Genomic DNA, 20,985 nt, shown 5'->3' with positions numbered 1-20,985 from the left:
TTGATTTGAAAGCACTGAAAAATGTTCAATGGTTATTATTTCCCTTTCATCAGATCAGAAGATTCTACTGCAGAATCCTCCACAAATGTAAATCTTCAAACCATGGTATTTTCCTTCAGGATCTAGTGATTTTAGTTTCTAATGTAAAATAGTCTGTGATTAATATAGTATTCATAGCCCCATATAATTGTGACATATTCTTGAATAATGGTAAAAGTTTACATTTATGTCACGGAATTAATATAATCTAATTTACATTCATTAAAATTAATGTTTAGAACTGTGCCAAGCATTAATGCAGGTCAGTGGTTAGCAATCTAGGTTCAGTGGGCTAAATCCGGCTTGCTGCCTGTTTTTTGTAAATAGAGTTTTATTGGAGCCATGCCCACTCATTTACATACTGTCTAGGTCTACTTTTGCACCACAAAGACAGAGTTGAGTAGTTGTGAAAGACACTATATATGATATGGTCTGTAAAGCCTAAAATATTTACTATCTGGTCTGTTAAAGAAAACATCTGTTGACCCTCGATGTAAATACTAGTATTATCCGAGTTTACGGAAGAAGAGTAATTGAACCTCAGCGGAGTTAAATAAATTGCCCAATATTACAAGCTAGAAAGTAGTAGACCCCAAATTTGAATCTAGGACTAGCTCCCAAACTTATGATCTTAATTACCACATGCAATACCTCCGCAAAATGTCTGAAGGTCACCATGTATGCAGAAGTAATATAAGTGTCACAGTGCAGAGAAAACTTGTGTTGAGAACAGGATGACCCTAGATATACTTAGCAACATTATTCAGCTTCAAAGAAATGTAGTGAATACAGACAGATTGTTTGGTAAGCAACTTCAAATGCTTAGAGAAAAAACTAAGTCCAACTGTAATCAATGCTATATAAATGAAACAATCTATCACCAGTTCTACTACCTATAGATATTATATATTAGTAGAGCACATATAACTTTTGCAAGGGTTCTCCTCTATGGAATCACTTATCTCTCACAGTATAGTATGTAGATATTTCAGGGCTGGGATATCTGAGATTTGGATTACTTGACCAAGTCACCGAGGAGCTGGTGCCAGGGTAGATATTTGAACCTAGACCTCTTCCTAGCCAATCATTGCTTTGCATATATAAAAAAGAATAAATTATTCAAATGTTATATTCTGATCAATAAATATTACTAAGTCTCTAATAATACAGACCAGAGATTTCTGAAGGTCAAGAATAAGAATGGGGGGCTTCCCCGGTGGTGCAGTGGTTGAGAGTCCGCCTGCTGGTGCAGGGGACACAGGTTCGAGCCCTGGTCTGGGAAGATCCCACATGCCGTGGAGCAACTAGGCCTGTGAGCCACAACTACTGAGCATGCGCGTCTGAAGCCTGTGCTCCGCAACAAGAGAGGCCGCGATAGTGGGAGGCCACGCACTGCGATGAAGAGTGGTCCCTGCTTGCCGCAACTAGAGAAAGCCCTCGCACAGAAACGAAGACCCAACACAGCCAAAAATAAAAATAAATTAAAAAGAAAAGAATGAGAATGGAACAGAATCAAAGAAAAGGAAGAATAGCAAGAATTTTAGCCAAAAGCAACTGCTGAAAGTCTTGTTATGGTAAATTCAGTGTCCTTATTTTCTTCTGAAAGCCCAACCAGTGTCTTGACAGAGTAGAATTCCCAGAATATTCTTTCCTTAGCCCTCAGCTGATGACTCCAAAATAAGGCAGCCTCCTCCCTCTGGCTACACACATCCTCTAGACTTTGGAAATTCAATCAACTCAGTCACCTGGCCCTTGACAGCTTCTCTGGGTGGTCTCAGCCCTGTTTATGATCAATTAACCCTCACTTTTGTTTTGCCTTAGGCTGTGAGCGGTCATAAAAACTCAACGAAGGAATTGAATTTTGGAAGTGCCTCAAGAAACCCTCCAGATTCACAGGCCATTGACTGTGGAGGGTATCACAGTCTGTGAGAAGAGGCGAGCTCAGATGTATGGAGGACCAAGGGTAGGTGCAAGGGAATGCCTTGAGAAGAAAGAAATGAAGGTGATCTTGCATGTGAAAATAGGGGAAATAAAACCAAAACTCATGAAAATATCTATTTTTTTTGGCCGCACAGCATGTGGGATCTCAGTTCCTCCACCAGGGATTGAACCCATGCCCCCTGCACTGGGAGCGTGGAGTCTTAACCACTGGACCACCAGGGAAGTCCCACAAATATCTATTTTTGAATGGTTGTTGACAAGCATCCCTCAGCTCTGCCATATACAATGACCCTGTTTGTTACCCTGATTCACAGTGAGACATTAGTCACACAATTACCCTTTTTATAAAGGTAACTTCCAAACAAGAACGTAAAGTGTTATTGTGGTGTCTCCTTAAAAACTCTTTCAACCAAAAGAGACATTTGGTGCTCTTTTATTATTCTTTTCAGTGATGTTTAAAGAAAAAAGAATCAGGCACAGAATTTCCCATAAAAAGGGAAATTTGACAGAAAAACATGTTGATTGAAAGCTTCAGTTCATGCATAAAACTGCTAAATCAACTGAGTTTACCAAGAAAGGAAATTTTTTATTCCAGTTAAAGCTTAACTTTTGACATATAATGGAAACATGAAAAATTTAGATGTTGTCATAAAATGAACAAAACAATTCATTCACCTCTCAGTAGCCACTTGAATACCTCATTTCATTATTCTTCTTTAGTATGAGTTGCATATTGCACATAGTTTTTCTAGAGACCATGCTTCATGATCATTTTAAAGATTTCTTTTAATTTATCTCAATGGAAAAAACCCCAGCAACCTTGTATCACATTATATGCAAAACACAGGAAGAAACCTAATCTGGGATAAAGGGAAGTATTAATTATATAGGATATTTAATTTTATTTTGCTGAGATTCTAACATAAGAAAAGGTAACTATATTTTGAAATTAAAGTATAGAGCAAAAAGATATGGCTACAAAGGTATGTAATTGTTCATCTTTTATATGTGCACACATGTGTTCATATGTGGTATCATCTCATGCTCTCATTTTTTTTTTTTTTTTTTTTTGCGGTACGCGGGCCTCTCACCGTTGTGGCCTCTCTCGTTGTGGAGCACAGGCTCCGGATGCGCAGGCTCAGCGGCCATGGCTCACGGGCCCAGCCGCTCCGCGGCATGTGGGATCTTCCCGGACCGGGGCACGAACCCGTGTCCCCTGAATTGGCAGGCAGACTCTCAACCACTGCGCCACCAGGGAAGCCCTCATGCTCTCATTTTTAAGGCATTAGAGGATGAATTCAGGGAAGAAAGAGAAATATTAATAGTACCTGTCTTTCTATTCACTCTGTTATGAAAAGTATGGCTAAAATACTTTTGAGTGGATGGCGTTTTGAAAATTTCACTGTAGTAATAACTTAATTTTCTAAATTTATTACAGGCATAGCAATCATTCCAGCTTTACAACTGAATGGAATAAAGTGAGCTCCTTGAAGAGGCAAATTACACTACAAAATGAAACTAAGAATGGTGTACTAATCTCATGTGCAAAGAGAGGCTCTTAGGCATGAAACTATTAATTTTATATATTTCTAACACTTATGGCACTCGTCATCTTTGTTTCCAAGCTTGGCAGGAAGTAATATAACACTCACTATATAAAAATAGTATTAATGTTACCAGAAAAATACTGTATAAAAATAATTATTAGTGATTTGGGTCTTTGTATTAACCAGAAGCTATAAGAGAATGACTTAAACAAAAAAGCACCTTGACCATTTCTAAATAAAAATAAACCTACTTTATAATATTTTAAAAAGAGAAACAGCTATTTTCAAATAACAAATGAAATATATTCTTATTCTGAAGTCCCTTCATACAGATGATATCATTTTGGTGAATACCGTTCTAGGCATCTCTCTGTGGGTATAGATTCATAAGGAACATTATGATGTTTTTACTTTTTAAACTTTTACTTTTAAAATTCTCATAGAGTGAAATTGACTTGTTTTCTTTTGGTGTACAGTTCTATATGTGTTAGCATAGACGCAGATACATGTAACCACCACCACAACTGGGTTACAGAACAGTTCCATCACCCCCAAAATCTCCCTTGTACTATCCTTGTAGAATGCCACTCTTCCTCTACTCCTAATGCCAGGCAACCACTCTGTTCTGTTCTGTTCTAGAATGTCATATAAATGGAAGCATACAGTATGTGATCTCTTGATTTTTTTTTTTTTTTTGGCTGCACCTTGCGGCATGAGGAACTTCCCCAACCAGGGATTGAACCTGTGCCCCCTGCAGTGGAAGTGCAGATTCTTAACCACTGTGCCACCAGGGAAGTCCCAGTTTGTTCGTTTTTACAGTTGTATACTATTCTATTATATGGATATACCACTGTTATTTATCCAATCACCCAAAGCAGGCAATTTAGGCTCTTTCCAGCTTGGGGTTATTATGAATAACACTTCTATAAATGTTTGTGCACAGCTTTTTGTGTGAACCTAAGTTTTCATTTTTCTATGATAAGTATTCTGGAGTGAGAATGCTGGGTCAAATGGTAAGTGTATGTTTAACTGTATATGAGATACAATATGATACTTTAAACATTAAATCAAAGCACTGATATAATACCACAAAGGCAAAAGTCCTCCTCTGTAATGGATACATTTTAATGCCATTTCTGAGATGTGAAATTCTAGAAAGTTTCAGAAAAACAACACAGTTGCCTTTCATTCTGAAAGAAAAGAAAAATATTTTCCCTCATTATTTAGCTAATAAAAAGGATTATGATTGGAGATAACACAAAACCATGGATGGTTATTTCAAAGTTCTTTTCATGGTCACAAAGTCATCTGAAATTTCCTACAACCTCATTAAGAACCTGAAAAGCTTAAGAATGGACTGGGAAAGAAAGGGTGGATTCAGACAATTTGCCCCATTTTTGTTCATCTCAATGCTTCCAATTCTGTTCTTGTATCAGTTGCAAAAATGAAGTTACAAGAACAACAAACATGATCCTCTTAAATGCAAATAAACATAGTAGAGGAGAATTGAAGGGTAAATAGTTCCTAATGAAGAAAGCAAAGGGCAGGAAAAATGGGAAGGAGAGCTCCCCGAGTTGTGTCTAGAAGGCAACAGAGTGTGAAAGCTGCTAGAAACAGCAGCAAATGACAGAGAAATGGCTGCCCTAATTTTCTAGTTAGTTTGGGCTTAGGGTTGTATAGAGTCCATTATGAGATAGGGCAGCCATGAGACACCTTGATCCATGCCTTCCTTGAGGTAGCTTTCAGTACCATATCTTCCTATGGTTATTACTTCCCCAGAAAAATTTCCATGCCTATTACCTGGTTTTGACTGATGACTGTAATTCTGACAGAGAAAGTGTAATGAAACATCTAAGTTTTGTCCACTTGTTTATTTCATGAAAATTCACTAATAGCTCACAATGTGCCAGGTACTCTTCTAGGCACTGTGGATACACTGGTGGTCAAAAATAGACAAAAATGCCTGTCCTCTTGGATCTGACATTCCAATATAAGTCAAAATGATTTAGCACTAGACATTTGTGTTTTTCCATGATGGTTCTGGTCTAAGCCTTAAGCCAAACTCTAAGGTGCAGAAATTTATTTATAAATTGTTAAAACAGTTTTGACTTCTGTTTAAAAAAATTTGAAAATCAGAGCTAACTTGGCCTCACATTAGACATTTATCACTGCAAGAACTTGCCTATTAGCTTATATCTTACTCATTTTATGGGTTAATGAATCTTATTTCTGAGATAATATGAGAATATGTATGTGTGAATATGTAAACACCTGTTTATCAGTATCTAATGTCTTAGTGATTACATAGTGATTATGTCCTGTTTCTAGGTTACCATAATAATTTGTTAATTACTCTTTTCAGTAGAATGTTATTGAAACTGCAGTGATTAAAAGGATTCACTTCTGTGGTTTTTGTATTTGTATTTTGACCCTTCTACAGAATAGTTCATATTGATGCTAATTTGTCCATAATTTGTCATCTTTCCTAGGGATGCTGCTCACCAAGTGGTTCCATGATGTTAGCAGTATAGCCAGGGCTAATTGCAGATCCTCAGTTTAAAAAAAAAGCACGTATAAGAATCAATCTTCACTCATTTTGCCCAAATTAAGGATGAAAGGCAGATGCAGACAACACCTCCAGCCACTGTGTAGTCCCAATCAAGCAAGTAGAAATTCGAAGAGGAGAATATATGCATAGTTGTGCCTGTTGCACTGATTTGCAGGCCAAACAACAAACAAACAAAACGAAACCCTGACTGTGTAAAGCCAAAAGAGTATAGCACTATAGATAGCACAGATGTTAGAAACCTTCCAGCATTATGTGAGAACAAAGCTGGTGCTCTGGTTGTTGAAATGATTAAAAGTCTCCCCCTGTGGTGATTTGGAAAGGCATCTGAGGTGCAGGGAGCAGGCTGCTCTGTGATTTGCAAAAGAGATGGGTGTGCATTTAGTTACTGTGATAATCTGTGGACTGGGATCTCTTTGAGCAGTTAAACTACGTTTATTTTTAATAAGAAGTATGGGGCTTTTCTTCTTAGCTTAAGTACATTGATACAAGCTTAACTTTTTCTGATTAGCTACCTATTTTCTGTGCCAAATTTGTTGAGGTTTCCTGCTACCTGGCAAAATACTAGAAGGCAAAGATGAGCCTTGTTTATTTCTGGGTCACTCTGTCTAGTACGTTGTACTGTGCAGAGGGTGCTAAGGCATACTTGGGCTGATCTATTTAGTAGTTTGCTAGTGGGGGATTCTGATTTAGGAATCAGGAGTCAAAATATGAAGACCATTTAACATGAGCTGTCAGCCTATTTAGGTTCTCAGCACTCTATTCATTTTATTAGTCTGTTGTATCCTATTTACTCTCCTTTGCTGCCATTTTCCAGGGCTGTTCACTCTTCTCTCCTACTATTTTCTCTTTTCTGAAAGTAAAAGTAAGGACTATAGGATCCTACAACCCTATTTCTCCTCCTCGGAGACTCTCCTCTGTGCAGCTTACTCTGTAGGTACAGTCCTTTTCATTTATGAGACCGGATCCTTGGGAAGGTTTAAGAGGAGCCCCACCAGAGGTCACCAAATACTAGAGTATTGTTGCTGCTAATGGATAAAGCATAGTGGTGTCCATTTCCTGAACTGTACAGAAGATTACGTTTTCTGGCAAACAAAATATATCTCTATGTGGCTTAAAGACACGGCCTAAAGGAACTTTAGATTCTGCCATCAGATCTCCCTCAAGCTTTAAAGTCTCCCTTTTGAGTAGAAGTGACAGCAAACAAGAAGAAAGGTAACTAATACGTGGGGACGTACTACATGTCTACTATTCTCATTTAACGTTCACAGCAATACGATGATATATATTATCATTCACATTTTGACCATCCAAGTCATTTAACTTGTCTAAGTCACACAGTCACACACAGCCAAAGAGGGCAGAACCAGCTCTAAACTGGAGGTGCGCAGGGTCTGCTTTCTCTACCATTCCCCTCTCCCCTGAGCTAATGTCAGCTCATACTCATGCTATCTGGTCGCCACACATTTGCTTCAATGCTTTTTCCACTATCCCTTCTTGCCCCTTTTCTAGGGATAAGAGATTTAGGGGGAACTAAACAACTGAAATTTACAGATTTTGGTTCAGGATTGTAAATATGGGGTTATTTTAGACAGCATGTTGTGTGTGCCTCTTATAGAATTCTAGGCTGTCCCAAGTTGAATTTCTAATGTCTCTGAGGGACAATGCTTCTCCAACTTCAGTGTGCATGAAAATCATCAGAGCAGATTCCCTTTCCTGGCCTCCTTCTCAAAGATGTTTTTTCGGTACGTCTGTAGCAGGCTTGGAAGTGAACTTTGGTAACAAGAACGTCAGGGGAAGCTGATGAAGGAGGTTCCTCAGATCATTTGTTGACTAAGGTTGTAATGCCTTAAAATCTGTACAGTTCCCTTCAACGTATGCTTTTCCAAGGCAATTTGCCTACAATTCTGAAATCATCAGTTTTCTGAATATTTAACCATTATGAAATAATGGTTCTATCATAGATGGATTTCTAAAATTCACTTTGAGGGGACAATAAAAGTGATTCACGCCACCGGGAGGCAGTATATACAAAGCAGTAATACCATGTAAACAAGCACTTGACCAGGGAATATTTTTAAGAACTGGGAATTTAAAATCTGTGTGTGTATGTGTATGTTAGGGAAATAGGTAAGTGTTGTAGCCATTACACCGATTTTACAAAAACAAACAAAGTCCTTAAAATGGTATTCTCCTTAAGAGAAAGGAAAAACTGAAAGGAATCTATTTTGTCAAAAGAGCCAGTCATATTTAAAATTGACCACCCAAAGTCAAAGATAAATGCTAAAGTGAGATTTTTGGAGGGTAGATATTTGTATCCATAAGATACTCCTAGCAGCTATTTCAGGATCTCTTTCACTGTTCATGTTGCTGGAAGAGTCTTTGCAAAATGGTTTTCCCAAAGTGTACCAATAGCCTATTGTGAATGAAACAATGGAACCCACTGTTTAGTGACAGTGAGAGGTAAAATTTTCCATCTGAATCCATAAATGCTTGGCAAGAGATCATTCCTCTTATGCAAGTACCTTTATTTTATAATTTCTGTTGGCACTGTAATTTCTCTAAGACATCACTTCAAGGATCCCAGGAATGGTAATATAACTTGATATCATCCTGATAGTGGAAATAATAAAGCATGAACTTGTGGAAGAAAATTTAGAAGTTCCATATTATCATGTCGGGTAGCTGAAGAGAAGAGGGTGGGAAGGTCAATGTCTTGGAAATGAAATGACACACTTCTTATTGTGAAGAAGAGATTTAAACCATCTTAGAACATATCTTTTTCCACAAAACAATAAACATTAATAAAACACCTAACTGTCTTATTGAAAATGGCAGGGAGAGGGTGGATATATGGCTGGCCTGGGTAGGAGTGGAATTCCACTTGGGTAGGGGTTTAGAATAGGAAATTGTCACCTTAGGTAATAAGACACTCAGTCAGAGATAACCAAGGGTTTACCAGCTAAAGGGTTAATTCCAAAGAATCTATTCAACTGAGGAAATCCAAAGGGGAATATGAGTGCCAGGAACCTGGGATATGGAGACGATTCAAAACACATTCAACTGGAAGCAAATTGATGGGTGGAGGAAAACTGTGGTTCAGAGCAATAACCTTTAAGGGCTAGAATTTGTACATTGCTTTTATGAGGTATTTGGTTCATAGTATATAGGAAGATGACTCTAACATAAAAGACTACCGTAACATAAAGGGCAGACTAGAAAGGCACTGATTAGTACCTCTCAACATCTACCTCTACCTTGATCCATACTGATTTGTGAAAAAGAGACATTGTATCACAGGAGAGACAGGGAATGGATCTATTTTGGGCACTGCTACCCTGATTAATATTAAACTGACAGGAAAACAACCCAGGCTCTAGAAACATCACCACTGGAGCTCACCAATAGCAGACATTAGGGCACACCACCTGAGGACCAAGTTGAACCACACCAATGAAAATGCAGTACATACTTGCTGGGGACCACAGATGCTGAAGCAGAATCACCTGGTATTTATTTACATACTGTATAAATAGAGACAGCCTATCTAAAGGGTCCTCTTTGGTATATGATGTCAGTTACTGGGTTGCTGCTAAGGTTCATTCACATGGTTTGAGATCCTTTTGCCTTCCTAAGTCCTCCAGCTCATCACTGCTCACATCCCCACCAGTGACACTGCATCATCAAAGACAACTTCCTGCAAAGATGGGTGTTATGACCAAAGGGCTCTGTTATCTGTCTTAATTAGTGAGAAAAGAGAAAGGAAGCAGAAATAAGTACACATGCTGCTTATGTTCCATATTGTTACTCTTCCATTCTTTCTTCCACCTTTTAGTTTAAATTAGAAACTGTTCTCTTGGCCAATATGGGGTAGAGCTAGAAGTGTGCTTTTGATAGTGATATCCAGCTGAGATGAGTGTTTTGTGATGAAGGCCCTGAATCCATTCTGACCTAGTTTGAATGTCTGAAATAATGCTGGGCTATTCGCTGTGTAGGCACATGGGAGTCAATCTTGGAAAAGCAGTTCACTGAGGCAAGAGAGCTTGTTAGCTGAATGACAATTAGTTAGAAAAAGAAATGGTGAAGGATAATTTGCAGACAAGACATGCTGGGTGCTTGCTGATGATTGACAACCCAGCATTTGGTACAAATTTCCTTCTTATATAAGGCAGGGTATTTATAGGCTTTATATTTATGGGTAGCTGAAAAGCTACCTGACATAACATTCCTTATGTTCTGCTCTGATGATGTTTAGGATATGCCAAATTAATATCATGAATGACCAGGTCAAACAGATAACCCGTGAATCTGAGAACGCGTTAGAAGACACTACCAACACTCATTCTCTTATAGATCCAACTAGTAGAAGATTCAACGCATGGCATGCGTTCTTCTTCTAGCCTATGGTTGCCCAAACGGGGAAAAATTGGCAAGGAAGAAAAAATGTCAACTTCAGTAACTTAGAAAAAGGTCTAGATTTCAAATTATCACAAAATCAGATGCCTATGGAAAGAACAACAGAAAATGACAGAAATCCCTTTGCTTCATTTAATTAAGCAAGGTCTGCTTCTAATGGCTAGATGAGCTGAACTGGAGTGTGCAGCATTATCTAGCAAGGTGTGTGAGTCACTGTCACTTTGAGGGAAGACACCATTGCCCTCATAGGGTAAAATCTATAGTTCTGCAGAATTTAAGATGGAGTATCACTGTCTACACTGCCTCAGAGGACTTCTTTGTCATTTGGGTGGCTGTGTTGTGTATCAAAATGGCTCTTGTGGATACTGCATATGAGACTCTCATATGCTCTCACTGGTTCAGAAAACATCTTTGTGGAAAGCAGATGGTGGCCTCCCAAATATGTACACATCTTAACCCACGGAACCTGTGACTATGTTACCTCACATGGGAAAAGGGTCTTTGCAGATGTGATGAAGGTTATGGACTTTAAGTTGGGAGATTATCCTGGTGGGCTCATTCTAATCACATCAGTCCTTAAAAGCAAAGACTCAATTCGAGCTGTGGTCAGCAATTGATACCATGAAGGGAGAAGGGAGATGAGATGTTGCTGGCTTTGAAGATAGAGAAGGGGGGCCATAAGCCAAGGAATGTGGGCAGCCTCTAAAGCTGGAAAAGGCAAGGGAACTGAGTCTCCCCTAGAGTTTCCAGAGAGGAATTCAGCCCTGTGGACACTGTGATTTTATCCCAATGAGACCCATGTCACATTTCTGATATTCTGAACTGTAAGATGACAAATTTGTGTTGCTTTAAGCCACTAAGCTTGTGGTCATTTGTTACAGCAGCAATAGGAATCTAATACAATCTGCATACAGACAAATCTCCAATCCATGTTTCTAGCATTCTAGTTGTACCTACTCTTGTCGCACTTTCTTCTTAATTAAAGAATATCAAGCTTTAGATATTGCTTAGTAACTTTTAACTTAAGCTGGATGATATAACCATACTGAGCCTGAGATATGAGGTCTCATGGTTCAGCCTGGCAAACAGGACAGGTAGCAACAGGCAGGAAGCTATCTCCTAACACCTCTCCCCATCCATATTTTGCTGTAGCACACTGGAAGAAGGCAAGTCTCAAATTCAAACAGACACCACTCTAAGTCCTGGCTCTGTTATTTATTTCCTGCCTTATATGAGTTATTTTATTTAATATTTGGGAGACTCAGTTTTGTCATCTACAAAAGTAAGTAATAATATCTACTTTTCAGGATACCCATGAAGATTAATTGAGATAACACAGGCAGAGTACATATCAGGGAGTCCTATACATACTGTTATACATAGTAGGTTGTAACTATTACAAACAACAGAAGCTCTCTAGGATGAGGCAGAAGCTGGAGAAAATGACCTGGTGATGGAATAGAGAATTAGAGACATATAGCCAGAAGGCAAGATGCAGTTTCTAAAAAGAACACTCTTTTCAAGTCACAATTGTTCCTATGCTTGGCATTGATCAATGGGCAGAATCGAAAGTGAGGGTCATTAGGTGAGCAATCCATAAAGTAGCACTAACACCAGAACACAAGGACAAGGAGGGGTGCTTTCTTTAGGTAATTATGATGAAGGCAAGCCAGGAAAACTAGAAAGGAGGTGGAAGAGGTTTCCTGTGATGTGGAACGCACAGTCTATTAGAGCTGTGATTTGGGAGGCCTGGGGAGGGAGAGTAGATTTAGCAGTTCAGCACCTGCATCTCATATCCCATACCCGTAACTAATGTTAAGCCTTCCACTGAATGGGGTGGGCAGAGCAGCCTCAATACCCTCTGCCTCAGTCAGGATCCTCAACGTGGGACCATCTCTTCCCCAAGACTCCAAAGCAGAAGAAATAACAAAGAAACTGAAAATAATCATTTAAAATGTCTTCTTCTTTTCCTCCTTCTCATACTTTCCCTTTATTTGTCTCTCTCTCTCTGTAACTGACAAGAGTCAGATTCCTTGACTTTGAATGATGTTTTACACCATTCTATCTTTTGCTCTCATTATCCAATCTACCACCAAGCCATGTCCATTCAGCAGGCTGAATACCTTCCATCAGTCCTTTTCCAGAATTGATCCTGACTGGCCACCTTCTAAGGCAGCTTCCCTGAGCAGCTGTCATCTTGCCAGTAACTCCTTTAGGTCACTACTGTCTTTCATTCGCACAGTAGTTTTCTATCACACTTCCATAATGAAGCCAAAGGTGGCACACTAATCTACTGTGCCCATATTTACAAAAATGCTCCAGTTCTTTTGTGAGCGCTCTATTGTACTTACAGAAGCCCTCACTCCATCCCAATTTTCCATTTCTGCTCCATGCAGCGTCCTCCAGATTATCCCAAGGAAGGCCTTTTGTTCTATTTTTTTTTCAAGTTCAAGTAACTCAACAATTCTCAAATAGTTCATAGTAATTGACAGATAATGTACAGTGCTCACCCTGGTTACCCATAGAACAGCAGTAGCTGTTGTATCCCTCCATGAAATGAAACAAATTTTACAACAGGGAGGGGACTAAAACAAGAAGCTCATGTTACTACCCTAATTCTTGCTCAAAACAGTCTGATTCTATGTGAGAGTTCTACAATGAGACTCTTAGCTTCTGCTGAAGCCCATGGCTCACAAGCCTTGGCCCAGCACTCTGTGTTCCACCACAGCTTATGAAGTTGTCTCTGGTGACCTCCATTTTGCTGCTCATCGAAAGCACTAACCATCACCAGTCCTTCTACTGAGAAGCTTAGGGACAGTGGCTCCCCTTCTTGAAGTCTCCCATGGGGATGTGGGCCTTCTGATGTCTTAACCTGAAAAAAGTATTTGACACTCCACAACACTCAAATGCCAACGATATTTTTGGCTGCACATTAATCTCACAATGATCAAATAATGGGCATGGATGTATTCTAAGTGTGCTGTAAAACTCTGGAATGCACATGAATGTTGTTTTGTCCCACTATAATTACTACTTTGAAATTCTAGGATAGATAAACTCCTGGGTACTGGTGCATAGACTAAGAAATCATTACATCAAAAGAAGGCTCTCAGTAGCTTCCCTTGTCCTGTCCATCCTCTACCTAAGGTGGTGCTCATTTTATGCTCTCTAATGAACTCTGTATCTGCACATGAAAGTATAAAGAGGAAATAGAGAGGGTATAGTTTGAGAAATCTGAAATTCCCATTGGTTGAGTGGAAATCTAACCCATATTTTACACTTTAGGATGTTGAAAAGGAGGTAAAAAGACGTATGCAGTCACCTCTCCACACTGCGTCCCTCTTGATTTTGCCAATGAGAACCTGAACTTTCTAGTTAAGCATTCTTTTAATTTGATGTTTACAAAAAGTTAGAGTAAGATATGTTTCCAGAAAATGTAAATCATTAATCATTTGCTACTATATCTCTATACAATACTTTTTCCAACTGGTCCTCTGGCCCTGAACTGAACTCCAAACAAATGAAAATCAAAGGCCAACTCTGTTGTCCGTGTATTGGATAGTTGTTCGCTTCGTTAATTCACTGAGTTAGTAGTTCAAACAACTAACACCACATGACTGCTAACTATGTGCCAGGCATTGTGTTAAGCATTAGAGCAGGGGATCCAGCCAAAGAGGATGATGTTTGGGATTTATTATTGCAAGTTTCTCCCCCATGCATAGGGTTGTCCATTGGGTGCACTCAAGTCTGAGAGGCACTGACTGATAGGAAGAAAGAGATTCCAAAATATCTGGGGGAATAAAGTTAGAGGTGGAAAATCTGACCAATTTCTTTTTTTTAATTTTGTGAGGTCTCTTGGGAATCATTCTGGGTGGAGTAGTTACAAGATGTGTAAAGTTTAGAACTGGAGATCATATTGCCTTTTTATGATACAGATTGCTAAAGGTCAAATTAAACAAAAAGAAAATTAAACTTCTATGTGATGTCATAGTTCAGCTCGGGAGACAGTGACTAGTTCATTCGAGTCAAAAGTGATAGGATTATGCTTTGAAGAACTTCACTAGAAAAGAAAAACAGTAGTAGGTCATGAGGGATTTACTTTGTAATAAATTCGCCACCTGTCTGTCTATTCAAGCTACTCTGAATAATAATTCAAAACCAATTTATATTATTAATGCCACCAGAGGTCATTCCACCAAATAAAGTTCAAAAATCTAATAAGCTGTCTTAGTTAGGTATTCGGTTTCTTAAGTAACATGTAAATTATAAAATCTCCGCATCTTAAATAGGTCTTAGTGATAACTGAGAATTGTATGAATGATTCTATTCAAGAGTTTGTGACCTACAACACTGGAGAGAGATAATGGATAAATATGGATTTGAGGGGAGGCTCCACTATTTAAAAAATCCAAAGTACATTGTTTATTCTCTCAGTGCTTAGAATTCCAAGAACTGTCATCTCTAGGAAGTTCTGGGTGAACAAGTATGTTCTCCAGAAGTTAATTTTTATTTTTGTTATATAGTATCAAAAATATGTTTTTCATTTAACAACAAGCAAAAAACATGCATAAGTCTGGGTTCCAAAGTCAGGAGCAAAAGCTTATTTATTCCATAACATTAACTGGAATATATACAATTTCAATATATACAATTTTATAATTTTCTTTTTTTTTTTTTGCCGATATATTCTACATTGTGAATGTGGTGAATAAGGGCATGGACATTGTTTTCACACCACTCCAGGCTCCAATCTCACGTGTGATCCTAAGTGTCACAGCGATCCAGAGCAAGTTGCATCCCAACAATATCTACCTTACAGGATTGCTGGGAGAATTCAAAGCAATAGTGAACATAAAGCATTTAGCACATTGCATGATGCATAAAAAGTAATCCGTAATTGATGGTGGTAGCTGATATTATTGTAATATCCACTATCACACACAGTTTCCCTAGCAATAATCCAGGGAGCGCAAACTATTTTGATGATCATAAGAAGGCTCTCACCTCAAGCAGTGGTCAGAGCTCAGACTCCTGTTGCAGTGATATCAAGAAGTCTGGTGCCTTCCTTAAGTGACAGTTCATTCATGAGGGCCTTTTGTTAGTTACGGATTCTTCCCTCAGGTTTTTCTACTGAACAGTGGCATGACTTTATGAAAATATATCAACATCAGTGATAACGTTGGTAATGAAAATCATAATAAAAATAAAATATACCATTTGCTGCATACCTATCCTGTGTCAGATATTTTACAATGTACTTTACACACGCTCTACCTCATTTTATCCTTGCAGCACAGAAGACTTCACTTCCTTCAAGTCTGTTCAAATGTCCATTTATCATAAAGGCTGTGTTTGATTCCTAATAAAATAGCAGCCTTATAATTCTCTCTTGCCCCCTTATCCTGACTTATTTTTGTCATGGTGCTCGTCATCTCCAGATACTATACAACGTATTTGCTGGTGGCCTTTAGTGTCTTCTTCAACTAGATGGGGGCTCCATGACAGTAGCTAATGTGCTTGTTCAGTGCTGTGCTCCCAGTCCTGGAACAGTGCCCGTCACGTGTAGACAGTCAATAAATGTTGAATGAATGAATGAGTCATCCTATGAGGTAAGGTTTTATTAGTCATATTTGGGGAGTGTCAAACTGAAACTCAAATAAATCAAGCAAATTCTAGGGTGTCCCTCCTCCCGACTGAGCTGGTTAGGTGATATGGCCAACAATTTAACTCAAGTCTAACTCCAAAGCAGAGTGCACTCCATTAATTCTGGCCTAAAATGGCACTCATTCAAAGTCCTACTGTAGATCAGGATTACTGTACTATCAAAATACCCATCTTTTAAAATATATTCTAAGCTCACATCATAAGTTGAAATTGAAATGACAACAGTGCATGAACAGAAATGACTCCCAAAGCAAATACAGATGTTTCCTGAGCTTCTATTATGTAACATCATATAAGAAATGAGATTTCTTAATTTCACTCAATATTGAGATTATGTACATGTGAGCATCTTGCTTTCAATGAAGTAAAATAAGACCAGACCAAAAGGGTACCTTTGAATTTCCCACTGTCATGTATGTGCACGATTTTTTTTAGCCAAAACACTCGTGCTCTAGAGCACTATTTTTCTAGACAAAATGCAATTTATACCACCAAGTAAGGCAAACTGATTATTTCTCCCAAGTAATTATCTCCCTAGGAAACTGCTACCAAGAAGGTAAACATGAAATCACTGCCTCTTCTCCAGTTGTTTGCTTCTATGTGATCCTTGGGCTTCTATTTGGCTCTGCATGGAATTTTCACGTAGAACACAACAGAGATGCTACAGAACAGTTTCCTAATGCTGTTTTGTTTCCTGTGACATAGGAGGCCTCCTTTGTTAAGAGGTTGAAAATAATAACGCAGCATTTCCCCAAGTATTTTTGAAGGGCACTGGTTGTATGAAATGCTTCACAAAGACTCAAACAAGAATAGGAGTGGGGAGCAGGGACAGTGCTTTGATCTGACCTAAGGCAATCTCATCTTGCGCAACTAGTATGTTCTTTTCTTGTAGATATCCATAACTGCTATTGGCTGGAGGTGGAGAGGGGTTAGCCTCCTCCTCTAGGAGTTTTACTGCTAAATTGTAATGTGAGCAAATCTCAAAGCAAATTCTCCTTTAGACATTTATTAACAAGCAATCACAAAACATCCAGTCAACTCTATGAAGTCAAAAATCTCTTTTAAAGTGATCCAACATCATTTTGCATAAAAATTTCACCCAAGGCAAATATCATAATATTAGAGAAAGAATTCAGCTAATTAGGCTAGTAGGAGCCAGGCAATCAAGAAGTTTCCAGAATTAGGAATCAAATTTAGAACACTATTTCTCACATTAAAGGATGAAGATTTACTAGATTTGTATACCCTGTTCATGCAAGGGTAGGGAGTGTCTCTACGATATTTTAACCAGTACACACATGAGGAAATCACTAATTACACCAATGAAAACTGTAACATTCTGCTGTTAATGCTAATTAACAAATCCTTCTAACAGCCCATTCTAACAACAGTATGTGAAATAGCAAATCCTCCAGTATAGCTCTGAGGAAAGAGAGCCAAAGTGCTTGCAGGGACCTCCTTTGGAAATTATTACCATAAGGGCAACTCACCACCGTTAGAGTTTAGCGTAAACTAGGTAATACTGAAGGCCTGTCATGTTGTCAAAGCTGACAAATTACATTTTAAAATAAATTATAGACATTCTAACAGGTGGAGAGGTCAAATACATTTGAGGAGCAATGCATACTTTACCCTTCTTCTTGAAGATTCCTAAAGCACAGTAATCTATGAAAGACTCTGTGAGGGGCTTCCCTGGTGGCACAGTGGTTGAGAGTCCGCCTGCCGATGCAGGGGACACGGGTTCGTGCCCCAGTCCGGGAAGATCCCACGTGCCGCGCGGCGGCTGGGCCCGTGAGCCATGGCCGCTGAGCCTGCGCATCCAGAGCCTGTGCTCCCCAACGGGAGAGGCCACAACGGTGAGAGGCCCGCGTACCGCAAAAAAAAAAAAAAAAAAAGACTCTCGATATCACACAGTAAAGAGACTTGCTTAACTTTGTTCAACTCTAAGAACTCTCAAACTTATGTGATAAGAAAACAATAGTTCAGCTTAACACTCTTAATATTTTAAGGAATAGCTCCTGTAGTATGGTCCTTAGACCAGCAGCATCAGCATTACCTGAAAACTTGTTAGTAATGTAAACTCTTCAGTCCCGCCCCAGATTCACTGAATTAGAAGCTCTATGTGTGGAGCCCACAAATCTGTGTTTTAACAAGTCCTTCAGGTGATTCTCATGCATGCATACTAAAGTATGAGAACCAGTATCCCGAAGAACACAATTTAGGGATCTTACTATATAGGCTTGACCTAGAAGAGTAACTTCTTCATTTATCCCGATCAATTTTTCTCTAATGGGAGATCTATTCCATAGCCTATCTGACTTGTAACTCCTAATTTATTCCTTGTAATCATATTTATGTTTAACAGTCTTATTTTTTGGCGGGTGGGTATAGACATGTCGGTAGTGGAGTTTGTAATTTACTTCTGGCCTGTAGTCCAAGACAATAAGACAGGAAAAGAGGTCACAATCTAATTAACTTTCTAATTAAGGGAACATGGCCGCTTTCTAATCACAGTTACAAAGAATAAAATGTAGCCCATAATTAGAAAGTTACTCTGCTCTATTTAAAATTTGCATTGTGTCAGCTATTCCATCATCATATTGTTGTTTAACATTTATTCTGAAATGCAGAATCTATTTTCAAAGTGCCTTGGAAGAGGTTTTATTTACCTCTCACATTGAAATTGCAAAATAGATCAGCATTTCACAGGCTGATACAATGAGATGCAGAAAGTTTATGGCATTCACACTATATATATCTTTAACAGAGTTGGGATTTGAGTTCATGGTCCTTGGTAACTACATTTTTTTTTTACCCTCAGTTCAGTGGGTAACATTACTTCTCTTACTATTTTTTTCCCCTCTGGCTTTTTCCTTCTTGTTTTGGAGAATGCCAAAACTGTTTTCAGTATCCATATGTAACCATGGCAATCACCTGGATACACATCTGCCTTAAACAGCACTAAGCTATTAGAATCAGTTCTCCAGAGAGTCTAGCTGAATACAACGGATCCGTCACAGCACTCTGAGTTTCTCATTTTGATCTTACCAACCATGTGCAAACATGCAGCCAATAATGTCTACCAGTAGATAGTGTTTCTAACATGCTCTACTGTTTCTGCGTCTTAAGAAACCATTTGTGCTTCCAATAAGATGCAAAGATGCTTTATGAAAGAAAAAAATAATAAAATGAAAATTAGACTGCCTTTTTGTTTTACAACACAAAGTTGAAATTAAATGTGTCATTTTTCACCAAAATATTGTTTCCCATTACTGAAGAGAAGCGATGGGCCTGAGGGTCTCATGCATTACAGATCTCATGTGCTTTAGATAGCTAGTAAATCACTAGCGCTTTGCCTATAGTACTTTCTGCCAAGCTCAGCGCTTATTGCTTACAGCTGAATACAGCCACCTAAATCATCCATCACATTTTTTATAACCAACTGTAGCTTTCCTTCTTATACACCAAGGAGCTGGCGCATTTTAAGAATGAGAATGAGTGAGAGGTGTCTTTACATGCTCAAAGGGACTATGGAAGCAATAAGCAGTACATGAATTTTATAAGGGAGGAAAAATATAATACATTTACTGATATCAGGAGCTAAGAGCTTTTGAAATCATCCATCCGAGTACCAACCTCACAGCTGACTTTTCATATTACCATCTTCCCAAATGCCTAGATCATTTAATGTGTGTTACAGTGAGTGTATGTTTATTAGAGAACCAAGACTGACCATTTTAGATGCAGGCTAGAAGAAGAAATATCACATCAGGGATTTAACAGCTAGGAAAACTTTTTCCTCCTCACTATAACTCTTCAGTTTTAGCTCAAAATGCTATTATTGCAAATGGTAATTTTTGAGATCACTGAATCCAAACCTCTCATTTTTACTGGTGAATATGTGAGGGCCTCTTTGCTTATTCTGGCTGCTATATTCCTACCAATCTTAGCAGGATTGGCTGGTGAGGTAACACTAGCTGAAGGTGATGTATCTACTTCCTCTCAACTTCTTTGTTTAAGTATTCCCTGCCATCTCTCTTCCAGATCTCTTGGGGCATGGGTATCCACTGTAACTTTATGTTAGAATTGCCTTGGGAGTTTATTAAAATACAGATGCCTGGGTTCTAGCCCCAGATATTTGGATCTAATTTCTCCAAATCTGGGGTCGAGGTCAAGAACAGGGATTTTTTAAAAGCTCTCATGGATGATTCAAATACTGAGAACCTCTTGCTAAAATGAAGAAAAAGCAGAGGAACAAAGGGAACAAAATCCCTTCATTCTACAGTATTTCTTGTCCTTGTTTGCTCCTCAAGTCCTCAATATTTGGGCATAACATTCCTTTTTATTCACTTGGAGGAATATTTTTTTTCCACTCTTAAAGAAAAACGTACTTTCCAGAGGTCATTTCCATCCATTGCCACTTAACAAGTGCGCATTAGATCCACATTAACGGTTAAGCTCTCTAGGAACTTTTAATCAAGTGCTCCTCTGGAAAAGCTTTAACGTTTCTTCTTAAAGACTCAATTTTTTTTTTAGACAAGTTTTAGAGTCAAAGCAAAATTGAGAGGAAGGTACAGAGTTTTCCCATATACCCCTAGCCCCCATACAAAAGCTTTCATCTTCAACCACAGTTCATTACTTTCTCCTCTTCCTACTCTTCTTCTTTATTATCTTTTCTTCTACAATATTTTTTTTTGTACAGGAATTTAGAAAAGGTTTTCAAAAGAGATTTCCAAAGGCAAGTTAAAGAAAGAGGGGCTAAAATGAGACTTGGTGACTTTGTGCACGCCATGTCACTTAACTCTCTGTGAC

General features: G+C 38.6%; 1 protein-coding gene across 6 annotated transcripts in view; it reads right to left on the bottom strand.

The window, feature by feature from the left end:
- The window catches only part of IL1RAPL1 (interleukin 1 receptor accessory protein like 1), a 1,345,156-nt gene that overhangs the window by 79,605 nt on the left and 1,244,566 nt on the right, over positions 1-20,985 (bottom strand). The window lies entirely within an intron of this gene.

This window comes from Stenella coeruleoalba, assembly GCF_951394435.1.
Source record: "Stenella coeruleoalba genome assembly, chromosome: X".
Lineage (NCBI taxonomy): Eukaryota > Metazoa > Chordata > Mammalia > Artiodactyla > Delphinidae > Stenella > Stenella coeruleoalba.
This window is presented reverse-complemented; position numbering and strand designations above follow the sequence as displayed.